Source organism: Heterodontus francisci, chromosome 10 (assembly GCF_036365525.1).
Source record: "Heterodontus francisci isolate sHetFra1 chromosome 10, sHetFra1.hap1, whole genome shotgun sequence".
In the NCBI taxonomy this organism is placed as follows: Eukaryota; Metazoa; Chordata; class Chondrichthyes; order Heterodontiformes; family Heterodontidae; genus Heterodontus; species Heterodontus francisci.
Window position 1 is genome coordinate 14769502 of NC_090380.1, and position 18557 is coordinate 14788058.

The following is an 18557-nucleotide window of genomic DNA, read 5'->3' on the forward strand; positions in this document are numbered from 1 at the left end:
GGAAAGTTGGGGATGTGAGAGGGTAATGGGATTAATGTAGGATTAGTATTAATGGGTGGTTGATGGTTGGCACAGACTCGGTGGGCCAAAGGGCCTGTGTCAGTGCTGTATCTCTAAATAAAATAAATATTTGCCTGGAAAGTGCAAGTGGCATTGTTCCCTGGGTGTTGGGATGGTGCACAGCTCAGTAGAAACATTACATTGGATTGTGACACTGGAAAGCAAGGCGAGAGTGAGGAGGGAGCCGAACAGGAACTGCCGAGATTGGCTGATCAGTTAAAAAGAAAACTAACTGCTTGTTACAGAATGCAGCCTGTTTACAGAATGTGCTCCTTCACCTAAAACTGCTTTCATCACAAATGAGACTTGCACCATCAATGCCTGTTTTAGGAGGGCTGGACCTTATCCTTTCGGTCATGTGGCTGCACATAGAAGGGGTTTGGTCTTTGCAACTGTCCCCTTTGTCTCTCTATAATCACTGCCACATTTGATGCCTTTTTGTGCTCCAATCTTTCTATTCATACACAACCACATTCGATCAATTTGAAAGAACCCAGTAATGACATGACATGATCTGACTTTCTTTTGCCTGTCAGTAATTGATACAGTGATTTCTGGGCAAAACATCAATTATATGTGAAGAGCAAGTGGCTTTCCACAGGTTTAACTTGCTTCCCCTAAATTTCAGTCATTTACAAGACAGGAGCTGATGAAGTTATTTGATCTCTGTGTATTTCAGCAACATGGACAATGAACTGGTTTTCACAGAATGAAGATTATTCAAAGCCAAGTTTACCCCAGATAGGGATTGCATTGACAATCCTGAATTGTGAAGTCAGTGTCTTACCCATTGAACCACAGGAGTCACATGCCTGGATCAGCAGCCTTGATGTACTTAGGAAATGCTCTGCATTCTCTGTAAACTGAGCAAAGTTAAAACAACAGATAAAGGCAGATACAAAGGAGAGAATGACAAAAGGGAATATGAAAAGGTCAGGTAAGACTTTAAAAAAACAAATAGGAAGGCAAAGAGAAATGACAAAATTAAATTATCAATAAATATAAGAAAAAAAGGAAATTATTCCACAGACACCTCAATAACAAATGAAAAATCAGGATCGGGATTGGGTCACTAAGGGATACACATGATAAACTCAGGTCGTGAGAGCGAGAGGACCGAAATATGAAATAATTCCTTTACCTCGGTATTTACCAGGGAGACTGATATGGTCAGCATGACATTAGAAGAAGAGATCAAAAAAGATCGAAAAATGTTTAAGATAGAAAGTTGGGGGTGGGGGTGGAATTGGTAAACGAGTCAATCTTAGAGAGAGTAAAACCCCTGATCCTGATGGATTCCCATCTTGACGATTAGAAGAAGACAAGGAAGAGATTTTATATATATAACAATCTATTAGAAATGGGAAAGGAAACATAGAAAATAGGAGAAGGAGTAGGCCATTCGGCCCTTCGAGTCCGCTCCGCCATTCATTATGATCATGGCTGAACATCCAACTCAGTAACATGTTCCCGCTTTCGCCCCATATCCTTTGATCCCTTTCGGCCCAATAGCTATATCTAACTCCTTCTTGAAAATATACAATGTTTTGGCCTCAACTGCTTTCTGTGGCAGTGAATTCCACAGGCTCAGCACTCTCTGGGTTAAGAAATGTCTCCTCATCTCAGTCCTGAAAGGTTTACCCCGTATACTTAGACTATGACCCCTGGTTCTGGACTCCCCCACCATCGGGAGCATCCTTCCTGCATCTACCCTGTCAAGTCCTGTTAGAATTTTATAGGTTTCTATGAGATCCCCCCTCGCTCTTCTGAACTCCAGCGTATATAATCCTAACCTTCTCAATCTCTCCTCATACATCAGTCCCGCCATCCCAGGAATCAGTCTGCACTCCCTCTATAGCAAGAACATCCTTCCTCAGATAAGGAGACCAAAACTGCACACAATATTCCAGGTGTGACCTCACCAAGGCCCTGTATAATTGCAGCAAGACATCCCTGCTCCTGTACTCAAATCCTCTCGCTATGAAGGCCAACATATCATTTGCCTTTTTTACCGCCTGTTGCACCTGCATGCTTACCTTCAGTGACTGGTGTACAAGAACACCCAGGTCTCCCTTCATATTCATAGTCCCTTCTCTCAGTTTATAGCTGTTCAGATAATAATCTGTCTTCCTGTTTTTGCTACCAAAGTGGATAACCTCACATTTATCCACATTACACTGCATCTGCCATGCACTTGCCCACTCACTTAACTTGTCCAAATCACCCTGAAGCCTCTCTGCATCCTCCTCACAACTCACCCTCCCTCCCAGTTTTGCAAATTTGGAGATATTACATTTAGTTCCCTCATCTAAATCATTAATATATATTGTGAATAGCTGGGTTCCTAGCACTGATCCCTGCGGCACCCCACTAGTCACTGTCTGCCATTTGGAAAAGGACCCATTTATCCCTATCCTTTGTTTCCTGCCTACCAAACAATTTTCTATCCATTGCAATACACTACCCCCAATCCCATGCACTTTAATTTTACACACTAATCTCTTGTAGAAACATACAGCACTGAAACAGGCCCTTCAGCCCACCAAGTCTGTGCCAACCATCAACTTATACTAATCCTACATTCATCCCATATTCCCTACCACATCCCCACAATTCTTCCACCACCTACCTACATTCGGGGCAATTTACAATGGCTAATTTACCTATCAACCTGCAAGTCTTTGGGAGACAATCGGAGCACCTGGTGGAAACCCACACAGTCACAGGGAGAAGTTGCAAATTCCACAGAGGCAGTACGCAGAAGTGAACGCGGGTTGTTGGAGTTGTAAGGCTGCAGTGCTAACCACTGCGCCACTGTGCGGCCCTAATATGGGACTTTGTCGAAAGCCTTCTGAAAGTACAAATAAACCACATTCTCTGGCTCCCCCTCATCAACTCTACCAGTTACATCCTTGAAGAATTCTAGTAGATTTGTCAAGCATGATTTCCATTTCGTAAATCCATGCTGACTCTACCCGATTCTGCCACTGTTCTCCAAGTGCTTTGCTCGAAAATCTTTGATAATGGACTCCAAAATTTTCCCCACTAACGATGTCAGGTCGTCTGGTCTATAATTCCCTGTTTTCTCCCTACCTCCCTTGTTAAATAGTGGGGTTATATTAGCTACCCTCCAATCTGTAGGAATTGTTCCACAGTCTATAGAATCTTGGAAGATGACCACCAATGCATTCATTGTTCCAGGGCCACTTCCTTAAGTACTCTGGGATGCAGACCATCAGGCCCTGGGGATTTATCGGCCTTCAATCCCATCAATTACCCCAACACCATTTCTCTACTAATATTGATTTCCTTCAGTTCCTCTCTCTCACTAAGCCCTGTGTTCCCCAACAGTTCTGGTATGATATTTGTGTCCTCCATTGTGAAGACAGAATCAAAGTAAGTATTTAGTTGATCAACCATTTCTTTATTCCCCATAATACATTCCCCTGTTACTGACTGTAAGGGACCTACATTTGTCTTCACTAATCTTTTTCTCTTCACATACCTATAGAAACTTTTACAGTCACTTTTTATGTTCCCGCAAACTTACTCTCGTACTCTATTTTCACATTCTTAATCAATCCCTTGGTCCTCCTTTGCTGAATTCTAAACTGCTCCCAATCCTCAGGTCTGTTGTTTTTTCTGGCGAATTTATATGCCTCTTCCTTGGATCTAATGCTATTTCTAATTTCCCTTGTAAGCCATGGTTTGGCTACCTTTCCCGTTTTACTTTTGCGCCAGACAGAAATAAACAATTGTTGCAGTTTGTCCATGCGCTCTTTGAATGTTTGCCATTGCCTATCCACCGTCATCCCTTTAAGTAACGTTTCCCAATCCTTCATAGCCAACTCGTGCCTCATACCTTTGTAATTTACTTTATTAAGATTCAGGACCCTAGTCTCAGAATCAACTACATCACTTTCCATCTTGATGATGAATTCTATCATATTATGGTCGCTCATCCCCAAGGGGTCTCGCACCACTAGATTGTCAATTATTCCTCTCTCATTACACAATACCCAGTCTAGGATGGCCTGTTCTCTGGTTAGTTCCTCAGTGTATTGGTCCAGAATACCATCCCATATACACTCCAAGAATTCCTCCTCTATGGTATTGTAACTAATTTGATTTCCCCAATCTATATGCAGATGAAAGTCACCCATAATTACAGATGTTCCTTTTTCGCATGCGTCTCCAATTTCCTGTTTAATGCCAAGTCCAACATCACCAGTACAGTTTAGCGGTCTATATACAATCCCCACTAACATTTTTTGCCCCTTAGTTTTTTTTCAGCTCTACCCATGCAGATTCCACATCGTCAGAGCTAATATCCTTCCTCACTATTGCAACTCCACCGCCTTTTACTTTTTGGCTGCCTTTCCTAAATACTGAATACCCCTGGATGTTCATTTCCCATCCCTGGTCACCTTGCAGCCATGTCTCTGTAGTCCCGACTATATCATACCCGTTTACATCTATTTGCGCGATTAATTCATCCACTTTATTGTGAAATTTTTGCGTGTTCAGGTACAAAGCCTGAAGACTTGTCTTTTTAACATTACTTGTCTCCTTCCCACTATTTTTCACTGTGGCCCTGTTTGATTCTGGCCCTTGATTTCTCTGTCTATCACGTTTCTTATTCCCCTTTCTGTCTTTTGTTCTTGTCTATGATTCCCCCCTCCTCTGACTCCTTACAAAGGTTCCCATCCCCCTGCCATTTTAGTTTAAACCCTCCCCAACCACTCTAGCAAATGCTCCCCCTAGGACATCAGTCCCGGTCCTGCCCAGGTGTAACCCGTCCAGTTTGTACCAGTCCCACCTCCCCCAGAACCGGTCCCAATGTCCCAGGAATCTAAAACCCTCCCCCTTACACTATCCCTTCAGCCGATATATCCTTCTACTTCTCCTCTGACTGGCACGTGGCACTGATAGTAATCCTGAGATGACTACCTTTGAGGTCCTACTTTTCAACTTACTTCCTAACTCCCTATATTCTGCTTTTAGGACCTCGTCCTTTTTTAACCTACGCCGTTTGTAGCAAGGTATATCACGACCACTGGCTCCCCCTTCAGAATGTCCTGCAACCACTCTGAGACATCCTTGACCCTAGCACCAGGGAGGCAACATACCATCCTGGAGTCTCTTTTACGGCCACAGAAACACCTATCTATTCCCTTTACAATTGAATCCCTATAACTATTGCATTCCACACTTTTTACTCCTCCCCTGTGCAACAGAGCCAACTGTGGTGCAACGAATTGGGCTGTTGCTGCTTTCCCCTGAGAGGCCATTCCCTCCAACAGAATCCAAAGCAGTATATCTGTTTTGCAGGGGAATAGCCACAGGAGAGTCCTCAACTGCCTGCTTAGTCCTCTTGCTCTGTCTGGTGGTCACCCATTCCCTTCCTGCCTGTGGTGTCTGAGCCTGCGATGTGACCACCTCTCTATACGTGCTATCAATGATACTCTCTGCCTTGTGGATACCCCACAGTGCCCCCAGCTGCTGCTCCAACTCCGAAAACCAGGCTTCCAGGAGCTGCAGCTAGAGACACTTCCTGCACACATGCTGGTCCCGGGCGCTGGAATTGTTCCTGGTTTCCCACATAGAGCACATTTTCACATTTGTACCTGGATGGGATTGAAATCCACTATCACAGGTGTTGGAGACCAATATCACATCGATTTGACAACTAGAAATGTGTGAGCTTGGAGTTTGCAATTTGACCCTTTGTCTCAAATTTGGTGTCTTTCTATGGGCCGGCCTTTTTCGTCATGCACAACCACATTCAGCCCATTACACCTGTGCCGGCTCTTTGAAGGAGATCTCCAATATAGTCCTATACCCCAGACTTTTCTACAAAACCCTGAAAATTAGTCCTCTTCAAGTATATGTCCAATTGCCGATGGAAATACTTTCTCCCTGTTCCTCTATTAAAATCCCTCATCATTTTGAATACCTGCATTAGGTCTCTCCTTAACCTTCACTGCTTTAAGGAGAACAATCCCAGCTCTCCAATCTCTCCACATAACTGAACTCCCTCAGCCTTGATATCAACCTGGTAAACCTCCGGTGTAACATCTCCTGGGTCTTGAAATCCTTCCTAAATTGTGGTGCCCAGAATTGTACACATTACTCCAGCTGAGGACAAACCAAAGATTTGTAAAGTTTCAGCATGACTTCCTTGTATTTCTATTCAGTGTTCCTATTTACAAAGGCAGATGCTTTCTCAACCACCTTATCAACTTGATCTGCCACGTTCAAGGATTTGCAAATATGCACCCAGAAGTCCCTCTGTTCTTGGACCCCCCCCCCCCCTCCAAAATGGCACCATTTAGGTTATTCGGCCTCCCAAACTGCATCACTTCACACTTACCCACATTAAACTGTATCTTCCATGTGCCTGCCCAGTTCACCAGTCTGTCTGTGCCCTCTTGAAGTCTGCTTCCATCATGCTCACTATTTACTACATTGCTAACTTTTGTATCATCTGTAATACCATCATTTCACATCTCGAGCCTATTGAAATGCCAAGTGAACTCACCCATGTCCACTGGCCTAGAATCCCATTCATCCTGAATGTGGTCCCCTCTCCCACCTATATATCGCAGTATTAACCTCAGAGCCTGATGCTGTAGCATCAACCCCTGGAAAACACTGTGCTCCCAGATCAACCAGCTCTACTCCACATGCTGTGACAATGGAGACCTGTGGAAATATTACCGGCCGAGCAAGACTCAAGTGGAGAAAGATCCAGAATATTTAAGCCTTCTGGATGACGAAGTTGACTGTGACTATCATTCACTCACTCTCAGTGTGAATGGTAGAAGATCCTGATTTCACCTGTCAGTTTATCCACCAGTCGATGGTTCCTCTGCTGGTCAAAACAAACCACATTGTGAAAACCTGGAGACTCAAGCTGTGACTGTGAAGGATACTCAGTACTTCTGGTCTCCTGCAGCCAAGTGTCCAGAGTGATCGACTGCCACATGGAAGCTGCTGAAATGATGCTCTTGAAGGTGGTCCTCACTCTATGGTCAGGATTTCTCCCTCAACTCACCTAGAAGGTATGAGACCCCCCCCCCCCCCCCACCCCACAGTGGATTTATGAACATATGAATTAGGAGTAGAAGTAGGCCATTCAGCTCCTCAAGTCTGCTTCGCCATTCAATAAGATCATGGCTGATCTTTCTGTGTCTCGAATTCCACGCTCCCATCAGCCCCGATAACCTTTGATTCTCTTGCCTAACAAGAATCTACCTACCCCCGCCTTAAAATTATTCAATGACCCCGCCTCCACCACCTTCTGAGGCGGAGAGTTCCAAAGTTGCAGAACCCTCTGAGAGAAAAAACTTCTCCTCATTTCTGTCATTAATTTTAAAACAGTGCCCCCTAGTTCTGGACTCGCACACAAGAGGAAACATCCTTGCCACATTCACCTTGTCAAGACTGTTCAGGATCTCATATACTTCAATCAAGTCTCCCCTCAATCTTCTAAACTCCTAGTCTGTCCAACCTTTCCTCATAAGACAACCTGCTCATTCCAGGTATCAAACTAGTAAACCGCCTCCGAACCGCCTCCAATGCATTTACATCCTTCCTTAAATAATTGCAAAACTGCAAACAGTATTCGAGATGTAGTTTCCCCAATGCCCTGTATAACTGAAGCATAACATCCCTACTTTTATTTCCAATTCCTCTCGTAAGAAAGGATCGCATTCCATTTGCCTTCTTTATTACTTGCTGTAACCGCATACTCATGTACTGGAACATCTAGATCCCGCTGCACCTCAGACTTCTGCAGCCATTTTCCATTTAAGTAATACTCTGCTTTTTTATTCTTCCTGCCAAAGTGAACAACTTCGCATTTTCCCACATTATACTCCATCTGCCAGATTTTTGCCCACTCACTCACCCTATCTGTATCAGTCCGCAACCTCCTTATGTCCTCTTCACAACATGCTTTCCTACCTATCTTTGTGTCATTTTTGAATTTTAAATAATTAACAACACATCTACTACCTCATTAGCCACCTCTTTTAAGACCCTAGGATGAAGCCCATCAGGACCCGGAGACTTGTCAGCCTGCAGCTCCATTAGTTTGTTCATACCACTTCCCTGGTGATTGTAATTTCACCAAGTTCCTCTCTTCCTTCCACCTCCTGATTGACAGCTATTAATGGAATGTTTTTGGTATTCTCTATAGTGTTTGTTCATTTCATCCACTTTTTCCTTATTATCTGCTATTATCTCCCCATTCTCACTCTGAAGAGGACCAGCAATCACTTTACTTACTCTTCTACTTTTTTAAATACCTGTAAAAACTCTTGCTATCCATTATTACAGTTCGATCTCGCTTCCTCTCATACTCTAATTTCTTTCTTCTGATGAACCATTTAGTCATTCTCTGCCGTTCTTTATATTCTGACCAATCATCTGAACTGCCACTCACCTTTGCGAAATTATATGCTTTTTCCTTAAGTTTGATGCTTTCCTCAACTTCTTTAGTTAACCACGGATGGTAGGACCTCCTCTTAGAATTTTTCTTCATTGTAGTTTTTCTGAGTATTCTGAAATATCCCCTTAAATATCTGCCACTGCTTCTCTATTGATCTATTTCCAAGCCTGGTATCCCAGTTCACTTCAGCTAGCTCAAATTTCATGTCCATATATTTGCCCTTAAAATACTAGGTTTAAAATACTAATCTTAGATCCACTCTTCTCTCTTTCAAACTGGATGTAAAATTCAATCATGTTGTGTTCGCTGCTACCTAAAGGTGCCTTTATTCTGAGGTCATGATTTAATTCTGTCACATTACACAATGCCAAGTCCAATATAACCCGCTCCCTGGTTGGTTCCAGAACGTGCTACTCTAAGAAACTATCTCAAGCATTCTATGAACTCCTCATCCAGGCTACTATTGCCAATATGATTTTTCCAGTTTATATATAGATTAAAATCACTCATAATTATTGCTGTCCCTTTATCACAAGCACCCAATATTTCTTCTTGTATACTTCATCCTACATTGTGATTACTGTTAGGGGGCCTGTGGACCACTCCCACGAGTGACTTATTTCCCCTACTATTCCTCATCTCCACCCAAACCAATTCTATATCCTGATCTCCTGAACCAAGGTCATCTCTAACAATTGCACCAATGCCATCCTTGAGTAACAGTGCTACCCTTCCACCTTTACCTAGCTTCTTATTCGTTTTGAATGTCATATACCCCTCAACATTCAGGACCCAATCCTTGTCATCCTGCAGCCATGTCTCCGTAATGGCTATATTTATTTACTTCAATGTGCGCTATCATTTCATCTACTTTGTTATGAATGCTACGTGCATTCAGATAAAGAGCCTTTAGTTTTGTCTTTGTGTTATCTTTGTAACATTTAGTCTTGACTTTTGTTGTGTTGTTAGGATTTTTCTCTGGCCCTTGCTACCATTCTCTGACCTTCATTTCCCGTATTACTATTCTGCTCTCCTGCCTTGACTCTACCCCTTGAGTTGCTACATCTACCCAAGCTTGATCTCTCACCCCCCTTGTTAAAGCACTCTGTACTTCCCTAGTTATATGGTTTGCTGGATCATTGGTCCCAGCATGTCGCAGACTGTCGCAACGGTACAGCCCCCAATTTCCCCAGTACTGGTGCCAGTGCCCCATGAACCAAAACCCGTTTCTCCCACACCAGCCTTTGAGCCACATATTCATTTCACTAATCTTATGTGCCCTCTGCCAATTGGCATGTGGTTCAGGTAATAATCCAGAGACTATTACCCTTGCTCATTAATTCGGTGCCTAGCTCCTCATACTGTCTAAGCAAAATCTCTTTTCTAATCCTACCTATGTCGTTGGTACCTACATGGACCACGACAACTGGATCCTGCTCCTATTTACAGATACTCCCGATGAGCAGTTACTCACCAACCAATCATCTTACAGCTTTCCTGTGATGTCACTCTCTCAAGGTTGCCTTCTATTTCTCGGAAGCAACTTATATCTTCTGCAGCGACTGGAGGCTGAAAAAGGAGCACCTATTTCCCTCTCTGTACCAAACTTAGCACGTGAACCAAATTCCCACATTCACATGTGGTAAACCAAAGGGAAACAATGAGGTAATAGAGCCAGGTAGTGATTTGGGTAATGATAATCAGTGTGGCAGGAGGCAGCAAGGGATAGAGCGTAAGACTACACCAGCAGATAAGGCCAAAGACTGCAGAAGTGGTAAAAAAGACAGAGTTAAATGCTCTGTATCTGAATGTGTGTAACATTCACAACAAAATGGATGAATTGTTCGTACAGATAGAAATAAATAATGAAGGGTAATCAACATTTCAATAAAACAGGAAGCTAGGACAAGGTGGTGAAGTAGCTCTGTTTATTAAGGATATCATTAGTGCTGCAGCAAGAGATTTTATTTTAAGAGATACAGCACTGAAACAGGCCCTTCGGCCCACCGAGTCTGTGCTGAACATCAACCACCCATTTATACTAATCCTACATTAATCCCAGTACCCTCTCTCAATTCCCCTACCTACACTAGGGGCAATTTATAATGGTCAATTTACCTATCAACCTGCAAGTCTTTGGCTGTGGGAGGAAACCGGAGCACCCGGCGAAAACCCAAGAGGTCACAGGGAGAACTTGCAAACTCCGTACAGGCAGTACCCAGAATTGAACCCGGGTCGCTGGAGCTGTGAGGCTGCAAGATGTAGAATCAGTTGGGTAGAGATACGAAATAGGAAAGGTAAGCGGGCACTTGTGGGAGTAGTTTATAGGCCACCCTAACAGCTGCTACACAGTAGAGCAGAGTATACAGGAAGAAATGGGGCATGTAAGAAAGGTACCACTGCAGTCTTGGGTGACTTTAATCTACATGTAGATTGGGCGAATCAGATTGGCAAAGGTAGGCTAGAAAATGAGTTAATAAAGTGTATTCCAGACAATTTATTAGAACAGTACGTCTAGAGCCAACTGGGGAGCAGGCTAGTCTCGACCTGGATATGTACAATAAGACAGGATTAATCAATAATCTCATGGTGCAGGAGCCTCTCGACGACAGTGGTCATAACATGATAGAATTTCACATTCAGTTTGAAAGGGAAAAGTGTGGGTCTAAGACTTGTGTTTTAAACCTAAATAAAGGTAATTACAAAGGTATGAAGGCAGAAAGTAAACTGTGAAACTAGGTTAAATGGTAGGATAGTGGAGAAGCAGGCGTAGACCTTTAAGGCAAAATTTAATAACTCTCAGCAAAGATTTAGCCCAGCGAGAAAGAAAAATTCTTTGAGAAGGATGCATCATCCGTGGCTAAATAAGGATATTCAGGATAGTATCAAATTAAAAGAAGCGCTATATAAATCTGCAATGGTTAGTGATAAGTCAGAAGATTGGACAGATTTTAAGAACCAGCAAAGAATCATGAAAAATTAATTAAGAGGTAGAAAGTAGAATATGAATGAAAACTAGCTAGTAATGTAAAAACAGATAGTAAGAGTTTCTACAAGTATTTCAATTGCTAAATTTATAGATAGGAAGGAAAGTAAGTTATCAAGGTGATGTAAAAAGACTAAAAAGGATATAGATAGGTTAAGTGAGTACGAAAAATTTGGCAGATGGATTATAATGTGGGAAAATGTGAAATTTGGCAGGAAGAGTAGAAAGTCTGTATACTATTTAAATGGAGCAAGATTGCAGAACTCGTGGGTACAGACGGATCTAGATGTCCTGGTACATGAATCACAAAAGGTAAGTATACAGGTCCAGCAACTGATTAGGAAGCAAAGATCATGGATGCCATCCATGGAAGAGAGGCAAATTTCCGGGCCTTGCCGGGGACAACCGAACTGACCCCGGCAAGGCAAGGGGGGAATGGTTGGGCGGAGTACTGTTTCTCAGTGGGGACTGTAGGGGCTTCAGGGGGGGGGCCTCTGTGGGGGATAGGGTGCCCCCCACCTGGTGGCCTTCTGTGGGGCCTAAGACCTGATAAAATACCAGCGGTGGCAGAAGGAGGCGCTTAAGTGGCAGTTAATTGGCCACATAAGGGTCCTGATCCGCCTGTGGCAGGTGGGCTGTTTCTCGCCACCGCCCCTCGTAAAATTGCAGTGTAAAAGAATTGTAACGCATCCCCCCTCCACCTCCCACTCAATTTTACCACACCTGCCCTCCCCCCCTGCCACCAGCCTGCTCCTGTGTGGTGGGGTGGGGGGGGGGGGGGTAAAATTCTGGCCTTAAAGTCTTTTAACATAATCAACCTAGCAACAGCTTATGTATATTATACCGCTGTTATGAAACGCTTCTGTATTTTTTGTTAAGTATGTGTTTTTGAGAACATATATTTCAATTGTGGAGATGGTTTCATTGGAAGGCTGAAGATTTCATAGAAGCTGGACTTTGTTTTGTTGTTGACAGTTCATTGAAAGGACACTTAAATGTTGTTTAAAAGCAACCATGCTAGATGTCATGTGCTTTAAGCAATAAACAATAGAAACCCTGGTGACCTGGGGAAGATGTTTACCGGGAAATGACAGGTCAAGATTTATAGGGGTCAGGAGGCTTGACTTTTGAGATATTGCTTTTGGTTTCATTTTGGAGAATATATTGAGGTGTGAACTATTTTTAAGAGTTGGAGAAAACCTGCCAAGAGAGCAGCTACCATTAGATCACCCTCTTCCATCTCTTTGAGAACTTCCTGAGAATCAAGTGTAAGAAATAGAGAAACTGATCCTGCATTTCTCCTGCAAAGCCTGCTGAACTGATCCTCAATGTCACCTGAAAAAAACTGCTCTGGAAAGATCCCAGTGACAGTCGTTTATGCATATTTGGGATGCCAGGCTAAAAAGGGACAAGTAACATTTTTCCATATCTTTTTTTTCAAGAATTAGCAAATATTTGGCCAAAGTATTCTTTGTTGTCTTTGTTTTGTAACAGACCTCTGCAGAGAGAATGTCTGTATTTTTTTCAGTCTGTGTGAGTTTGTGTGTGGGGAATTTAAAAGGGGAACTTTCATTTTTCAATCTGTGTGTTAATGCTTTGCTTTGTTACTGGTTAAGTCTTGCTTTGTAATGAACTGATGATGTTGTTGTTTATTGAAGAAACCTGGTTGGCGTATTTTATTCTGAGATAAGAGTAGAGTATATGATTGACTGCATCGGTAACTGGGTAAACATTTTTAAAAATATATGTGTGACCTGCAGAGAAGTGGAACAAGAAAAGACAGTGCCCTCCTCCCACCTCAGTCATAACACTGCATAAAGTAGGGAAGTTTTACTGCAGCTGTATAGGACCTTGGTGAGACCACATCCAGAGTACTGTCTACAGTTTTAGTCTCCTTATTTGGTAAAGAATATAATTGCATTAGAAGCAGTTCATAGATGCCTCACTCGACTAAATCCGGGGGATGAAGTACTTATATTATGAAGAAAGACTGAGCAGGTTGGGCTTTTACCTGTTGAAATTTAGAAGAATGAGAAGTGATCTTATTGAAACATATAAGATGAGGGAACTTGCTAGAGTGGATACCAGGAGGATGTTTCCTCTTGTGGGAGAGACTAGGGCTAGGGGAAACAGTTTAAGTGTAAGAGGTCTCCTTTTTAAAACTGAAATAAGGAGAATTTTTTATTTGTCAAAGGGTCGTTCGTCTGTGGAATTCTCTTCCCCAGAAAGCAGTGGAGGCTGTGTCATTGTGAGCAGTGTAGATGGAACATCAAATTACGAAGAGATATTGATAGATTAAGTGAATGGGCAAAACTGTGGCAATGGATTTCAATAGCAGTGTGTGTTGGTCATCCACTATGGAGCTGAAAAGGATAGAGCAGGATAGTTTCTAAATGGTGTAAATCTAGAAACTGTGGGGGTCCAAAGAAATAAGGGGCAATGGTGGGAAAACTGAGTTAGGTCATAAATCGGCCATAATTGCATTGCATGGTGGAACAGGCTCGAGGGGCTAAATGGCCTATTCCTGCAAACCTGATGACAAAGGCAGTTTATTTATTTAGAGATACAGCACTGAAACAGGCCCTTTGGCCCACCAAGTCTGTGGTGACCATCAACCACCCATTTATACTAATCCTACATTAATCCCATATTCCTACCCCATCCCCCCTACCTATACTAGGAGCAATTTTCCTATCAACCTGCAAGTCTTTGGCTGTGGGAGAAAACCAGAGCACCTACTAAAAACCCACATGGTCACAGGGAGAACTTGCAAACTCCGCACAAGCAGTACCCAGAATTGAGCCCCCACGTCATGGGAGCTGTGAGGTTGCAGTGCAAACCACTGCACCACCCTTAGTTCTGTGGTTGTTTGGTGAACAGACCTCTCTGCCTTGTGGAGGCTCTTCAATCACTCACTCCTCGTCCCATAACATCTTCCTGTGCAAGTGCAGGAGATGTAACACCTGCCTTTCAACTCCTCCTTTCCCATCGTCCAGGGGCCTAAACACTCCTACCAGGTGAAACAGTGATTTACCTGTACTTCCTTCAATTTACTGTACTGTATTGACTGCACATGATGTCATCTCCTCTACACTGCAGGCACTAAATGCAGATTAGGTGATCTTTTTGCTCAACACCTCCGTCTAGTCTGCAAACTTGAAAGTGATCTTCCAGTCACTAACCATATTAATTCTCCATCCCACTTCTACTCTTACATCTCTGCCTTTGACCTCCTTCACTGTTCCAATGAAGCTCAATGGAAGCTCGAGGAACAGCACCTCATCTTTCAATAAAGCTCTTAACAACCTCATGGACTCAACATTGATTTCAAGAACTTCAGATTGGTGGTACTGTAATGGGTGTCAGCTGTGGTTCAGCTGGTTACACTTTTGTCTCTCTGTCAGTAGACCGTGTTTAACCTCTACCTCCAGTTACTTCAGAACAGAATTCTATGTTGATTCTCCCAGTGTCACACAGAGAGAGTGCTGCACTGCCGGGTCTGCATTCTTTTTGGGTGATAGATTAAACCAAGTCCCTGTCGATTCCTCAAGTGGATCAAAAAGATCCCAAGGCTCTTTTGTTGAGGAACAGGAGAGTTCTCACTGGTGCCCTGCACAATATTTATCCCTCAATCGACAAATTAGACTAAATTAGAAATCTCTTTCGAATAGCTGGCACAGACATGATGGGCTGAAAGGACTCTTTCTGTGCTCTAAGATTCTATGATTCGAATGTGGTTGTGCAAAAGAAGAAAGGGCGACTGACACAAAGACATAAGGTTTCGGCAGTGATTTCATATATAAGAAGTGACAAGTTGCAAGCACCAAAAGTAAACATTGAGCAGCCCCAGTGGCCTAATGGATAAGGCATTGGCCTCCGGAGCCAGGGATTGTGGGTTCAAGTCCCACCTGGGGTGTGGTGAGTTTTTAAATCATTGCTATTCTGTGAAACCAGCTCTTTCACTGAAATACACAGAAATTAAATTGCTTCAGGCAGCATGGAGCCTTATCAACCTCTGAAAGTTGGAGCCGGTGCAACAAGCAAAACCACTTGCTTCCCATGGACAGTCAACATTTCACCCTGCAATCAATGTACTAATTGCTCACATGCAGTTGCACCAATCGGTTCTCTGGTTATGTTACTTGATTAATAATGCAGTCAATGTCAGTTCATATCCCACCGTGAAAACTTCAGAGTTTGAATTTCCTCTTCTCAGGTATTGTCCCCTTTCCTTCAAATTTGCCATCATCACCCCTCTCCTCACACACCCCTCCTCCTGCTCCATGTCTGATCTCCTGTTCCTCTCCAAACTCCTTCAATGTGTTGTCACCTCCCAAATTCACCCATCTTTCCATAATTCGATACTTGAATTCCTTCAGTTAGTTTCCATCCCTGTCACTAACACAAATGGCCTTTATCAAAGTCACAAATGACATCCTATGTGATTGTGATCATGGTAGACTTGCTCTCCTCATTGTTCTTAACCTGTCTGCAACCTTCGACACAGTGAACTACATCATCCTCATCATCCAGCTGGGTGGGACTGCATTCACCTGCTTCCATTTTTATCTATCTAATCTTACCCAGAGAATCACCTGCAATGGCTTCTCTTCCCACTCTCTCACTGTTACCTCTGGAGTTGCCCAAGAATCTATCCTTGGTCCCTCCTATTTCCAATCTGCCCCTTCAAAACATGTCAGGTTCATTCTGTACACTGATGGCTCCCAGCTCTAACTCACTACCACTTCACTCGACCCCTCCATTTTGAATCGTCAGACTGCTTGTCCGACATCCAGTACTACATACAAACACACGAATTAGGAGCAGGAATAGGCCACTCGGCCCCTCAAGCCTGCTCCACAATTCAACAAGTTCATGGCTGATCTGATTGCAACCTCAACTCCACATTCCCACCTACCCCAATAACTTTTCACCCCCTTGCTTATCAAGAATCTATCTCCCTCTGCCTTCAAAATATTCAAAGACTCTGCTTCCACTGCCTTTTGAGGAAGAGAATTCCAAAGACTCATGAACCTCTGAGAGAAAAAATTTCTCCTCATCTGTGTCTTAAATGGGCAACCCCTTATTTTAAACAGTGACCCCTAGTTCTACATTTTCCCACAAGAGGAAACATCCTTTCCACATCCACACTGTCAAGACCCCTCAGAATCTTAAATGCTTCAATCAAGTTGCCTCTTAAGCTTTAAAACTCCAGCGGATACAAGCCGAGCCTGTCCGACCTTTCCTCATTAGACAACCACCCATTCCGGGTATTAGTCTAGTAAACTTTCTCTCAACTGCTTCCAACACATTTACATCCTTCCTTAAATAAGGAGACCAATACTGTACACAATACTCCAGATGTGGTCTCACCAAATCCCCTATATAACTGAAGCATAACCTCCCTACTTTTGTATTCAATTCCGCTCGCAATAAACAAAAACATTCGATTCGCTTTCCTGAGCTGAATTTTTCTCCCCCTAAATATTGGAAAGACTGAAGCCATTGTCGTTGGTCTCCACCACAAATTCCATTCCCTAGCCACCGGCCCCATCTCTCTCCCTGGCAAATCTCTGAGGCTGCACCAGATTGGTCATTTGCTTCAATTCGCATTTGACTCCGAAATGAGCTTCTGACTACAAATCCACTCCACTCCAATACCTCTTGACTTGACTCTTCCAATACTGTCCTGGCCAGCCTCCCATCTTCCACCCTCTATAAACTTCAGTTCATCCTAAATTCTGCTGCCTGAGTCCTAACACACACCAAACTCCCCTGTGATCACTGCTTTGTGTTGGCTCCCAGCAATGCCTCAAATTTTAAAATTCTCATCATTATTTTCATATTTCTCTATGGCCTCACCCCTTCCTATATCTGTCGCCTTCTCCTGCCCAACAAGCCTTCGAGCTATCGACACTCCTTCAATTTCTGACCTCTTGAGCATGGCCGAATTTCATCACAACAGCATTGATGGTTGTGTCTTCAGCTGCCAAGGACCCAAGCTCTGGAATTTCCACCCTAAACCATCTGACTCTCTATCAATTTTCCTGGCTTACAATAGTATCGGGCTCCAGCAGCTTAATGGATAAAGTATTGATCTTCTGAAGCGGTGGTTATGGGTTCAAGTTTCATCTTAGCTGAAATAGTTTTGGACCAGATACAAATGCCAAAGCACCTTCTATAAGCATTGCATATAAGTTTAGGCAGGCATCAAGATCAGCACAGGTTTGGAGGGCCGAATGTGCTGTACTGTTCTTTGTTCTTTGAGATTTGGTCCATTATAAAAGAGAGGCCATAGGGAATGGAAGGGCCCTGGTAAGATAATCGGTCGGGATGGTAAGACAGTCGTTATCAAGCATGGAAATCAAACTGTTAAGGTTCATTCTTCACGATTAATTGGGGTTGATTACAAAATCTCAGAATTTGAGCAGCTGATAGAGGGAAGAGGGGCACCTTGTTCTTCAAATATTTGTGATGAAGGTCCTGAGGCACAGGTAGATCAAGAGTTGGATAGTAATGTAACCGATCATGATGCTCAGGAAAGAGCTATCACATCCAAAGACCAATTTGTCTCGAGTAGGTACTCGGGTGACATATATTCCAGAGGGGTCTGATAAATGGAAGGATGCGACAACTGTGGAGCGTGCAGGAAAATCAAGTTTAAATATTGGTTAAATGTTCAAGATGATGGCCAAGAAGCTAGGGCCATGGACTGGCAGAGTGGGGTGAAAGTGTGGAGGGTAAGAAAGTGCAGTGCAAGTTTTGATAGTGGGTCAGGAAGTGACTCTTGCCTGAGGAAGTGACCACGTACTGGAGAAAGAGCCTCCGATAAAGCGTGAGGGAAATCTTCGAGCAGTCGTTCCAAAAGACATCAGATTACACAATGAAATGAAGGCTAGACGGCAGTCTCTGAATAGAATTGGAAGCAGAAGTCCTCATGATCATGAAGTTTTAGTGGCTGTCAGTAAACTGGAGGATAAACTAAAAAGAGAAGTAAAAGATAAGGAATTAGAGAGTTGGAGAGAGTTTGGCGTCTATTCTGAGGTAGCAGAGAGG

The 18557-nt window shown here is 43.2% G+C and overlaps 1 non-coding gene across 1 annotated transcript; it reads left to right on the plus strand.

Moving 5' to 3' along the window:
* The first annotated feature begins 15344 nt into the window (after positions 1–15344).
* On the plus strand, positions 15345–15417 carry trnar-ccg (transfer RNA arginine (anticodon CCG)). The gene has a single exon. It is a non-coding gene; the product is annotated as a tRNA-Arg (tRNA).
* The last annotated feature ends 3140 nt before the right edge of the window (positions 15418–18557 follow it).